The following is a 13,993-nucleotide window of genomic DNA, read 5'->3' as shown; positions in this document are numbered from 1 at the left end:
AATTAAGTAGATACATCTTAATTTAATAGTAAAAATATATAGTATCCTCCCCTTAGAATTATAAGTTCAAACATATTTCATATAGAAATGGCGTAAATAAATATAAGCAAAAGACAATGTAATATTGTTATTTCTCCCAAACAATATTTATGTTAAGACAATGTAATACTGTTATTTCTTCCAAACAATATAAGTAAAAGATAATAGATCTTGTGGTCCGGCCCTTACCCGGGCCCAGCACATCTGGGGAGTTTAGTGCACCGAGCTTCCTTTAATATTTATATTAAAGTCCTAAATATATATTATGACTTCCTACATAATTCAACACAAGAAAGATTTTATAACCAAATTAGTTGATTTCAAAGTACTATATATTACGATAATAACTAAATTACGATTTTGTCTAATGTGAAGTTTAATTTTAAATGGTAAAAAAGGCGAACGATAATTCATTAAGGGCCTTCGTACTTTTAATATAGATAGATAGATAGATATGTAAGTTATTCTAGAAATTAATCAATTTAGTAGTGTACTTGATTAATCTTCTTTTTTTTTTTAGCGTTTTAATTTGAAATCCTACAAATGATATGGAGATTAGACGTGGTAAAAAGCTAGTATTGTTTTTCCTTTTGCAACACAAGTCTTTAGTGTATTAAAATCACGTCTTCCTATTGCAAATAAAATTGTAATACAATCTAATAAGGAAAGATTAACAAATAAAATTCTAGTTGATTTTAAAGTTCTAACTTTAGGAAACTTAGCATAAATGGTAATTGAATGTTTATTCCTAAATATTAGGAAGACAACTTAAATTATAATTTTATCTAGTGTAAAGTCAATTTTTTAAGGGTAAAAAAGGCGAACGACATTTCGCTAAGGGCCTTCGTACTTTTAATATAGTATAGATATAGATTATGAAAATTCCTTTTTGTTCTAGATACTAACAACTTTTTTGAAGTTTGAAGTCTAATACTCGCCCCATCCCATTTTATATGATGCACTTTGACTTTTGCGTGTAGTCTAAGATATTGTGTGGCTATAATCATCTCACTAAGCGTAAACTGAGAAGTCGAAAGTTAAATTATTTCTAAATATAGAATGTCGACAAAAAAGAAAAATGATCACATAAATTGGGACAAATGGAGCAAGCACTTTATCCAGCTTTAATTTAAGAAATAAATATGATTTTCCATTTTAATATATTTACCTAATTGAAGTTTCAAGATAGAGAAGAGAAAAAGTTTATGAGTCTGACTTGCCAAAGCAACAAAATATCGCAGAAATAACAGTAACCAGTCAATCACTTGGAAAATTCAGACTCCATCTTGGTTATGCGTTAACGTTTATTATTGAGCTTGGCTGGAAACAGCAAAAATCTTCTACTCTCTTTTTAGAAAGTGCAGTGATTGATTCAACTATGTGGGATGAGCTATTTTATTGCGTGCACTTTTGTAATTGCCGTATCGATATTTTCATGAAGACCTTCTGATGCGTTGTTTGCATTGTCAATCCATAAGACATAGAGTTGGACTTTTGTTCGACTAACAGTTCAGAAAAAGTCGTGTACAGAAATGTGGAATTTAAGCCAACACCTTGATATTTTTGTGATAAATTTATCTCAAAAAAGGTAGAGACATGATTCTCTACATAAAAGAAAAGCTTATCTATGCTAACTGTAATTTCATAAATGCTCCAAAAACAAGTTTCCTTCTGAAAACCTGGTTTCGGCCCCTTTTCCAGTGGAATTCAACCCACAAATCTGCCTTTGGTGCATCACCCAGTATACTCCTAAACCCTGTTGCAGTGGAAAGACTTCTTCTCTTTACGTCAAACTAACTTTGCTCTACACTCTGTCACCAACAAATGCTTTACGGTGAAATCACATTACAGTCAACTGTATAGCAAGGGCTAGCTGATGAGACCTGCATGGAAATCATTGTGGAGATCAGGGTTCTAAAGGTGGATTTTTTGTATAGTCTGCAATGTGAAATGCTACTTTGACAATAGACAATTTAAGGAGAAGATGCATGATTGTTATCTACTATAGTGTCACGATCCGAAATTTCCCACCGACGGGACCGTGATGGCGCCTAACATTTCACTTGCTTGGCAAGCTAACGTTAGAGAATCATTAACCAATTCCTTATTTCTATTCAGTAATTAACAATAATTAACTAAGATGAAATATAATAAGTGTGGAATATCATAAAACTGTATTAATTACTACCACCCGGATCTCGAGTCACAATTCACGAACATTCTAGAATTTACTACAAGTAATGGTCCGAAAGAAATATAACTGTCTGAATAAAAGAAAACAGTAGGACATAAAAAGATAGACGGGGACATCAAGGTCTGTGAACACCGACAAATCTACATTGAGTCTCCGGACAGCGGACCAATAGCAAATCTCGATCAACCTGAGCCGGTATCAAAATCTGCACAGAAAGTGCAGAGTGCAGCATCAGTACAACCGACCCCATGTACTGGTAAGTGTCGAGCCTAATCTCGATGATGTAGTGACGAGGCTAAGGCAAGGCACCTACAATCAACCTGTACAATTTAACAGTGTATACGCAAATAACAGGAATGAAGAACTAAACAGGAAATGTCGGGAGGGGAGACATACTGAGGGGAATACAAGATAAAGAACTACAACAGAATAATCACCGGAGCAGTCAATATACCATGAATCAACAGGAATAGTGAATACAGTAAAGAAAAATGCACGACATCACCTTTCGTGTTTTTACTTTCAATCTCACCATAAAATTTATAGAAACGGCACGAATTCACCCTTCGTGCTTTTACTCTCATATCATTGCACGACATCACCCTTCGTGCATTAACACTCACAATATGACACGACATCACCCTTCGTGTATTAACACTCACAATATGGCACGGCATCACCATTCGTGCATTAATACTCACAATATACTCACAATATGGCACGACATCACCCTTCGTGCATTAATACTCACAATATGGCACAACATCACCCTTCGTGTATTAACACTCACAATATGGCACAACATCACCCTTCGTGCATTAGCACTCTCCCTTACCATAATGCAATGCATAAATAACAACAGGGAGATAGAATAACAAGTACAAACCTTACTTCAACATTTGGTTCCATAATATCAATCTCAACTTGAAATAAAAACTCAATTATCACTAGAAAATTTCGTAAACATGATAAGAACAGTAATTTGAACAACACTAGTATAACACGTAGCAATTTGGCATAGGAATGAGAAAATATCAGAAAAACAGAGAAACATGGAAAAAATAGGTAAATTGGCGGCGCATAGGTACTCATCACCTCATATATACGCCGCTCACATGAATTTCACTTAGCAAATAATCTAAGATTCCTAATTCCCTCAAGTCAGGGTTAGACACGACACTTACCTCGCTTCGAAGGTCACTTAATTCTCAATCAATTATTCAACCACAACTTTTTCTTTTAAATTTGCCTCCGAAAGCTTCAAATCTATTCACAAATAATTCGATATACTCAATACAAATCGTAGGAATTAATTCCATATGAATTTATTAATTTTTCGGATAAAATCTGAAATTTACTTTAAAATTTGACAGTGGGGACCACGTCTCAAATCTCGAAAAAACTTACGAAATCCGAACACCCATTCCGAGACGAGTCCATCCATACAAAAATTATCAAATTCCGACATCAGATTGAATATGATTTCCCCCCCCCCCCCCCCATAAATTCATGGATTCATGATGTAAATGAGTATGGAATCATGAAATATAATCAATATAGTATAAGAAATACTTACCCCAACTTTTCCCCGTGAAAATCGCCTAAACCGAGCTCCCCAAACTCAAAAATGAGTAAAATGGCTAAACTCCCCGTTTTATGGGGTTTCTGGCGTTTTCGAGCGCCACAGGTAGCGTGGGGCGTACTTTCCAGAACACCAATAATTCCCAGCGCCAGGGCTAGCGCCCTACGCTACCCTGGGCACTGGCGGCTATGAAAAATCCTCCCCGACACAAAAATGGGCATAACTCTCTCATACGATGTCCGAATTCGATGATTCTTTTTGTTATGGCTCTAAAATTTCAATACGGATCTAATGCTTCCATCAAAACTGAATTTGGAATTCATTTGCTTAATGGGATACCACTTATTCTTGAAGAAACGACGTCGAATGTTCTTGAAATGCCAAAATTAAATTCTGTTGACCACCCGAAATCCACCCGAGGCCCTCGGGACCTCAACCAAATATACCAACAAGTCCTAAAACATCATACATACTTACTCGGGGCCTCATATCACGTCAAACGACGCTGAAATTACAATTCACACCTCGATTCGATCTTTTGAGTTTCCAAACTTTTCAATTTACAAATCTTGTGCCAAAACATGTTAAATGAATCCGGAATGACTTTAAATTTGGCACACAAGTCATAAATGACATAACGGAGCTATTGCAATTTCCAGAATCGGATTTCAACCCCGATATCAAAAAGTCAACCCAGTGGTCAAACTTGGAAATCTTTAACCTTTAAATTACTAGCTTCCGATAAATGGTCATAACTTGAGATAGGGACCTCCAAATTAAAATTCGGGCATACGCCCAAGTCCCAAATCACGATACGGAGCCATCGGAACTGTCAAAATACTGATCCGAGTCCGTTTTCTCAAAATGTTGACCAAAGTCAACTCGGTTAAGTTTTAAGGCTCTATTTCACATTTTAAATCTATTTTTCACATAACTTCCCGAAAAATTGTACGGATTGCGCACACAATTCGAGGAATGATAAATAGTACTTTTCGAGGTCTTCGAACACAGAACTAATAATTAACTTTAAATATGACATTTTGGGTCATCACATATAGTTTTTGAAGCATCACCCAGATGATACTAATCATCTTCTATTAGTAAATAACTAATGTAGAACGTGGGGAGGAAAAGAGGGGTCGAATTCTTGAGGCTTTATATGACATATACACTACTAAAAAATAGTATAATTTCGTCCGCTATTTCCGACCGATTTTAATTGATCGGGAAAACGATGGTCGCAAATGTGTACCGACCGAAATCGGTCGGAAAAAATTTCAAAGCGTTGACTGACTATCAAACTTTAATTTTCGACCGAAATTGGTTGGAAATAATTAAATATATATTTTTTTAATTTTCAAATTTCCGACCGAAATCGGTCGGAAACTATTAATATTTTTTTAAAAAAAAATTATTTTCCGACCGAATTCGGTCGGAATTATAAAAAAAAAAATTAATTTAATTAAATAATTAGTTGTAAATTGTAATAAATTGTTAATTTATTTTAAAAAATAAATATAAATTCATAATTTCCGACCGAATTCGGTCGGAAATTTCCATAAACTGGAGAATTTATTTGAAATTTTCGACCGAATTCGGTCGAAAATTATGAATTTCTAGCAAAAAAAAGTTAATTTCCGACCGAATTCGGTCGGAAATCTGGGTAAAAACTGGGCAGATAATGCCTATTTTTGAGCTACACCACCTGCCAATTACAACCAATATCCATCTTATAATGGCAACATTACATTGGTGCCATTCAACCATAATTAATCAAAAATAATGAATATACTAACAACAATAATAACAACAACAATTAACTAACAAAAACTATTAACTAACACTAACAACCATTATCTAACAACAACTAATAACAACCACAACAACAACTACTAAAATGTTCAATAACAATATAATCATCATTCAAAATTAGTCTCAACTAAATATTGACAAGTTCAATACTTTGTTTAGCAATACACACCATTCAATGAGTTTTTTATCTAGCATCATCTCTATCTTCACTCCTAGAACCTTCATCGTCGGCACATGGGGAAGGATCACGAGACCGGGAAATGGGAAAAGTACCACTAGCAAGAAGATTGGCCAGCTTACCTTGAAGGAGATTAAATTATTCGTCCCTCCTTTCTAGCTGAACTTTAAGGATACCAAATTGTTCATCTCTCTTTTTTTTCTCTAGCCTTTGTCTCTTCAAGCTCTGCTGTCAGCTTTGTGATCTTTTGTTCCATAAACGATATAGTTGACCTATCAATCGCCTCGCCTTGGGTGGAAGTCCCTATACCTTGCAATCCAACCCTGTAGCATCGGAATGATTTATCTGGAAGGCCGTATGCTATCCCCTTTTTAGGACCATCGACAACATCCAACCATATCCTCTGCGTTTCTTCGTCTAAAATGGGTGGTCGCTCGCCTTGCTCATTCAGTGGCAAGCTCTGAGTGTACTCCTCCAAATTAATCTTGTAGCGACCTTTTATTTAGAAGATAGAAAATTACTAACTATATAATATTATAAACATTTATAGTAGTTATGAAACTTACATGTGTAGTCTCCGCCCGGTCCTCGACCCATCTAGTTGGATCTGTCGGTGCCTTCTTCTTCCGGATGTGAGTCTCCATGAAGAACTCATCATGACTCATCTTCCTCCCATATTTTTTTTCCTACAAATATAATAAAGCGTGTTAACGAAATTAACATATATAAATATAGTTCGATAAAAATAGACCGAAATATTTTAAGGAATTACCAGTTGTCTCCTCGTATCACCCATGCTCCTTGAACCCAGACAGTGCAAGGAGCCACCCTTCTCAGATGCTCGGGCCTTCTTTCCTAGTTCACTCTGCTTCTCGAATTTCTCGGTGGCCCAATACCTTTGCAGATCCACCCATACATCCGGTAGAACCCATGAAGGCTTATTGTTAACCTTTCGAGCGGAGCTGAAGGAATCAGAGAGTCTCTTACGGCATCTGTACTCCCAATTTTTACAAAATTCACGGTTATACCGGTCCTCCGAGGCACACTTAATCTGCAAATAAAGTATGTAACATTAGATGAAAATATTGTTAATATAATGCTTAAATAGATAAGAATTGTGTTAAAACCTTAAATTGGTTGAATATCTGCTGCACAAGATCCTCTGGAAAGTCACTCCAAGTCGGATAGGGTGCATTATACAACCCGCCAAGAATATCAGTGATTATCTTTGTAACCTGATGATTAGGAATGAACCTGCAACATAGAAATTACATTAAATAAACAAGAGTATCTATTATAATTCAGCAAAAATAAAGAAGTAATAAATAAATCTTACCCATTTCCCTCAGGCCTGATGATGATCCTATGATAACGATCATAACGCATATCATCTGGATCATCATCCTCCGATGAATTTGAAGTGTGCGCAGAAAGGGGGGCATCTGGCTCAGTGCTACTATCCCGAAGACGAAGTCTAGAAATGCCAGGAGACGGGGTCCCTGATGAAGATGGATGCGATCCACACCCCTGCATCGATCTAGACCCCTGCTGCGATCCAGACCACTGTTGCGATCCGGCCGGCTGAAATCTAGATGGATGCGATCCAGCTGGAGATGAAGCAAATGGAGAAGATGACGGGCGTACCATATGGCTATGTGACTGGTGACTCGATGCACCCATGTTAGTACTGGTAGGATCATGAAGAGGAAGCGGGATATAGCCTTGTGGCGGAGAATGGTGATAATACTGCTGGGCGGAGGAATGGTGGGTAGTATGATGAGTAGATGAATGTGGTAGAATAGATCTGTGCCTAGAAGATTGCTTCCGGCCATCAGCAGCAGAGGGATGCAAGTGTGGAGTGGAATGAAGCGTGGGTGTAGCACCATCATCATGATCAATAGGCCTTTTATCCTTCCTAGACCTACCTCGACTCCTACCGGCCATCTGCATAAATTAAAGAAAATGTTAGAATTGAGAATATAAATCTATATAAGTTGAGAGCACTTGAAAAAACTAACATGCTAGTCGTCTTCGTCGACGTATCCTTCCTCGTCTGAAAATCCTTCCTCTTCACTTATTTCATTTTCATTAGGTGATTCTTCATCCTCATTTTCTATGATTCTTATTTCCTCCATATCAACTTCTTCTAATATGCGTTGAGGGTGCTCCAAGTAATTTTCTAACTGATCATCCACCATTTGGTTAACACTTGAGGTATTATTTTGGTAAGCAACATCTAGCACATTCTCAACTTCCACCCTACCAACAGGCTTTGTTTTGATTACAACCAACCAATCAGCCTTATCCCTCCGCAATGGATATGGAGCATAGTATACTTGCCTAACTCTTTCTGCAATTATAAAAGGATCATAGCGATCATACTCCCTCTTTTTATTAACCTCAATTATGTTGTACTGCGAGTGTACATTTGTACCTCTTCTAGGTGTTGGGTCAAACCACTTGTATTGGAAAAGTATGATCTTCTTATTTGGCCAACCTGAATATGACAATTCTAGAATCTCTTTGATCACACCATAATAATTATTTTCCCCATCCTGGTTGCCTTCACCACCTTTGACACACACCCCACTATTATTGCTTTTTTAATACTTGGAGCATTCCTCAGTGTGAAATTTATAACCATTCACATAATACTTTGACATAGTCGTAGCCGTAGGTGTAGGTCCCCAAGATATGTCTTTCAAAAATTGATTAACACCGTTGTTTGAATTATTGACCTACATGTAGGGGTAAATAAATCACAAGTGAGCAAGTATATTTATAAATATGTATATTCATATGTGAGAAAGTATGTAAGATGCACTTATACACTCTTTAAACCATGCCTCAAATGTAGAATATACAACACCATGACCAAATTTACTCACGAAGTCACTGAGCGACTACAACCAACCAATCAGCCTTATCCCTCCGCAATGGATATGGAGCATAGTACACTTGCCTAACTCTTTCTGCAATTATAAAAGGATCATAGCGATCATACTCCCTCTTTTTATTAACCTCAATTATGTTGTACTGCGAGTGTACATTTGTACCTCTTCTAGGTGTTATGTCAAACCACTTGCATTGGAAAAGTATTATTTTCTTATTTGGCCAACCTGAATATGACAATTCTAGAATCTCTTTGATCACATCATAATAATTATTTTCCCCATCCTGGTTGCCTTCACCACCTTTGACACACACACCCCACTATTATTGCTTATTTTTATACTTGGAGCATTCCTCAGTGTCAAATTCATAACCATTCACATAATACTTTGACATAGTCGTAGCCGTAGGTGTAGGTCCCCAAGATATGTCTTTCAAAAATTGATTAACACCGTTGTTTGAATTATTGACCTACATGTAGGGGTAAATAAATTATAAGTGAGCAAGTATATTTATAATTATGTATATTCATATGTGAGAAAGTATGTAAGATGCACTTACACACTCTTTAAACCATGCCTCAAATGTAGAATATACAACACCATGACCAAATTTACTCACGAAGTCACTGAGCGACACATTGAAAATTATTTGTTAGTTGTATCAACCAAATTAAATAGTAGCCCATGTAAATTAATCTTACATCAACACTTACTTAAAAAAGGGTTGAACTTCTGGACAATTTAGCAACACATGATTTGAAGCTGATTTGTACTCCATACTACTTAGGCCCCTTTTTGTTCGATCTTTAGAACCTCGGCCTGGTTGATTGAATACAGACATTGGTGGATATAATGGATCAATCTCAATCACCACATTGTGCCGATTGGGCCTATTTCTAGCACATGGCACATGACTGTCAAAGTAGTAAGAACAAAAATGGGCAGTTTTCTTTGCAAGATAGGCTTCGCATATGGATCCTTCAATCCTATTCCTCTGTTTAACAAATCGTTTACACTTGCCGATAATCCTGCACATTGTCATATTAGACGATAACGTTAAATAATAAGAGGTAAGTAATGCATCGACTTCACAACAGTCTTCTTCCCGCTTGAAAGCCGCTTAAAACGAGGTTTTTCACAAAATTTACAACTTTCTAAATCTGCACCACCCTTATAATACAACATGCAACCATCTTCACAACAATCGATTTTCATAGATGAGAGTCCTAACTTATAAATCAATCTTTTAGCCTTATAGAAATCTTCAGGTATGTTGAAAGTCGGGTCAACTAGTTCACTCATAAGGCCAATGAAAGAATCCATTCCCGCTTGAAAAATATTGGTATCTGATTTGATACTTAATAATCTAACCGCAACAGACAACTGGGAGTGCATACTCCCTTCCCTTAGTGGACGACTAGAGGTCTCTAACTGTTCATAAAAATATTTTGCCTCTTTGTTAGGAGGTTGTTCAATACTTTCATGGGTTTCAAAATCGAAGTGCATCCCAAAAGCATCCGCAACCATTTCATGGTATCTAGGATGTTGAATGTTATTCCCCACCGACCTACTACTTTCACCAACAACTACATTATGAAATATACCATCACTACTATCTATCTCTCCATGACTAGTCGACACAAAAATAATTATCCATAAACCCTTTTTTATAAAGATGAGCCTTAACATCCTCCGATCCAAAAAAATACAAACACTTACACTTCACACAAGGACACCTAATCAACCCTCCAATCCGAAACGGTTCAAGTGACATTGCATGCGTAATAAATTTTTTAACCCCTTCTATAAATTCCTCCCTAAAAAATCGACGATTAGGATAATTCCTATTATACATCCAACTACGAGATTTCATCTACATAAAGAACGAAGAAATTGTATTAATCGTAGTTCAAATTAATTTATAGAATTAAGTTACATAATAAACTTTAGTTACAATATAATTAATTTAAATAATTTGAGTGCTTATTAATTTGAAAGTTCATATATATCCCTAAATAAGTTTTTTTTAATTCAATTAGACCATTAAAGGGAAATATAATTAAATAAAATAAAATTAGCTAACCCTAGTATTAATTATAATTAATATTAGTTAAATTAAAAAAATTAAACCCTAGTTAATCATAAATCATAGTTACAATGTTTTATTAATCGCGCATAAATCAAGCTACGAATGTTTATAAGTTGCTTATTCTAATTTTGGATTATTGTGGGTCATGATTTATGGATGAGAAATTATTGTGGAAGAAATAGCATGATTCGGCCAATACTAGTATTGAGAGAGTCATTTATACTTTAGGGGGCTATTAAAGGTTATAACTTGATAAATTATCAATATTCCAACTTGAATTCTTTAACGTCTTGGGCCTTGGTTTCCGCCTAAGCCCAATCAAATTAAAGCGACCTGGTGTTTACTTATTCAATTACCTAACTTACTACCCAAATTGCATAAGAAATTGTAAATAACTTCATGAACAATCAAAGTAATAATTTTTAAAGTCAATGACTTATTCATACTAACAGTAAATCACAATCAACTCCAACCATTAAAACTAAAAATAATAGTTGGAGTATCAAATCATATCAGCACATACCAACTTATATACAGAACAAAGCATATCATGTAAGAAAAAAAAACTAATCAGGATACACATTTCAAAGCATTAGCACAATTTACTCGTAAGAAGAAAAGACAAGAGAAAGAAGCGGACCTTAGTGTCAAGATTTCTTTCTTTGATATATTAGAACCTCAAAAATGTGTAACAACAATAAATTTTGACGAAGCCCAAACGATAAATTATGACTGGTTTTGTGTTATTTTATTTTTTTTGGGGGGGGGGGGGGAGAGCTATTAGGGGATGGTTTAGAGCTGATTTTCGGGGTAATTTGGAGCTAGAATTTGGGATGTTTGGGGGTGAGTTTACAGTTGCGTTTACACTGCTGTTCAGATGGGTTTAACAGAGAATTTGGGGCTGGCTTTAAGGGGAAAAACTGCTGGAATTTTGGGGTGTCTTGGAGCTGATTTTCGCAGCTCTTTTCTGGCGGTTCAGGGGTTGTTTTAATTGAGTTTTACATGGGTTTGGGGCTGGTTTGAGCTTGAGTTTGGGGTGGGGTGGGGGGGACTATTAGGGGATGATTTGGGGATGGTTTAGAGTTGATTTTCGGGGTAATTTGGAGCTGAAATTTGGGGTATTTGGGGGTGAGTTTACAGTTGCGTTTTCACTACTGTTCGGATGGGTTTAACAGAGAATTTGGGGCTGGTTTTAAGGGGGGAAACTGCTGGAATTTGGGGGTGTCTTGGAGCTGATTTTTGCAGCTCTTTTCTGGCGGTTCAAGGGTTGTTTTAATGGAGTTTTACATGGGTTTGGGGCTGGTTTGAGCTCGAGCTTTTAGAGCTGAAAATGGTGCCCTTTGGTTTGGAAAGAAGGATGGTATTATGGGTGAAGTTTCATGGCTGTATTTTTATGGTAAATACTTGATGTTTTATCTTGTTGAAGAGGAAAGAGCCGTTGCTATTTCTTAGAGGATGAAGGTGATGCACAGCTTTTTGATGCTAGAGGCTCTAGGTTTTTTTTCTCTGTTTTCTCTTAGCTCTCTCTTTTGTGGGTGCTCTCTAAAATTAAAAGGTAGGTTAGGATTTGGTTATAATTGAGATATATATATATATATATATATATATATATATATATATATATATATATATATATATATATATATATATATATATATCAAATAAGTATTAAATATTATTTATTTAAAAGCTATCTATTATTTACACACACACAAATATTAATAAATTTATATTTTAATTATTTTAAAATTATTTTTTCGACCGAAATCGGTCGAAAATATTTAATTATAACTTATTTCGGTTGGTTAATTAAATATATATAATTTTTGTCTTGGGCGGGAATTAATTATTTCAAACTTTCCGACGGATTTCGGTTGAAAATTTGGAAAAGCTTTAATAAATAATTATTTTTGTACCAAATATTTGACCAATTTCCGACCAAAATCGGTCAGAAAGTTAGAAAACTTTTAATAAATAATTATTTTTGTACATTATATACAAGTACGACCAAATATTTGACCAATTTCCGACCGAAATTGGTCGGAAAGTTGGAAAAGTTTTAATAAATAATTATTTTTATAAATTATATACATGTATGACCAAATATTTGACCAATTTTCGACCGAATTCGGTCGACAATTTGGAAAAGTTTTAATAAATAATTATTTTTGTACATTATATACAATTACGACCAAATATTTGACCAATTTCTGACCGAATTCGGTCAAAAATTTGGAAACTTTTTAATAAATAATTAATTTTGTATATTATATACAAGTATGACCAAATATTTGACCAATTTCCGACCGAAATCGGTCGCAAGTTTTATTTTTTTGTTGTCAGAAAATTTTTGTCGACTTTTGCGACCAAATACTCTTATTTGTTTTTTTCCGACCGATTTCGGTCGGAAAGCCTTGGACGAAAATCACCTTATTTCTAGTAGTGTATAAAACAGTAGAATTGGGCATTTCGTTTATTGTGCTTATCACTTATTGCTATTTTTTGTTATGGTATTGTCACGACCCCAAATTCCCTCCGTAGGATGTCGTGATGGCACCTAGTCTCTAAGACTAGGTAAGCCTATCAATGCGGAATAATAATAAATATCTTAAATAAATAAACTACAATTCAAACAATTTTAACTCCCAAAACCCGGTAGAAATAAGTCACAAGCTTCTAAGAATTTATTCTCAATGTCTCTATATGTCAAGGTCTAGATAAAATATAAGGAAGCAACATAAAATGATAGAAGGGGACTCCGGAGTCTGCGGACGCTGGCAGATATACCTTGAAGCCTCCGTGCGCAGGTAACTCAATGATGTCTAGGCTAGTAAAATATACCTGGATCTGCACAAAAAGATGTGCAGAAGCGTAGTATGAGTACACCACAGCGGTACCCAGTAAGTGCCAAGCCTAACCTCGGTAGAGTAGTGACGAGGTCAGGTGAGGCCCTACTAAAATATAACAATGGCATGATAAAATATTTATCAATGTAGTAAAATAAAATAACATTGGAAATGAATTAAATAGTATGTCACATTTAATGACATCAAATAATTACAAATAATATCTCGTGGAATCAAAACAGAATTTTCTTCAACTTTATGAAAATCACAATAATAATCAAAGGCAACTACGGCCATAAATTAATATCAACAAGGGCACTCCCGAGGTACCGCCTCGTAGTCCCAAATCATAAATAAAT

General features: G+C 35.4%; 2 long non-coding RNA genes across 2 annotated transcripts; both read right to left on the bottom strand.

Annotated features, from left to right (window-relative positions):
- Positions 1–1,635: 1,635 nt before the first annotated feature.
- LOC138899554 (uncharacterized) lies at positions 1,636–13,305 on the bottom strand. Its single transcript, XR_011411256.1, has 3 exons — positions 13,242–13,305; positions 4,868–4,986; positions 1,636–2,041 (listed from the first exon to the last, which is right to left on the bottom strand). It is a non-coding gene; the product is annotated as an uncharacterized lncRNA (long non-coding RNA).
- Positions 5,691–6,852, bottom strand: LOC138899553 (uncharacterized). Its single transcript, XR_011411254.1, has 2 exons — positions 6,578–6,852; positions 5,691–6,491 (listed from the first exon to the last, which is right to left on the bottom strand). It is a non-coding gene; the product is annotated as an uncharacterized lncRNA (long non-coding RNA).
- Positions 13,306–13,993: the final 688 nt, after the last annotated feature.

Source organism: Nicotiana tomentosiformis, chromosome 9 (assembly GCF_000390325.3).
Source record: "Nicotiana tomentosiformis chromosome 9, ASM39032v3, whole genome shotgun sequence".
In the NCBI taxonomy this organism is placed as follows: Eukaryota; Viridiplantae; Streptophyta; class Magnoliopsida; order Solanales; family Solanaceae; genus Nicotiana; species Nicotiana tomentosiformis.
Note: the sequence above shows the minus strand (reverse complement) of the source record. Positions and strands in the feature narration are given on the sequence as shown.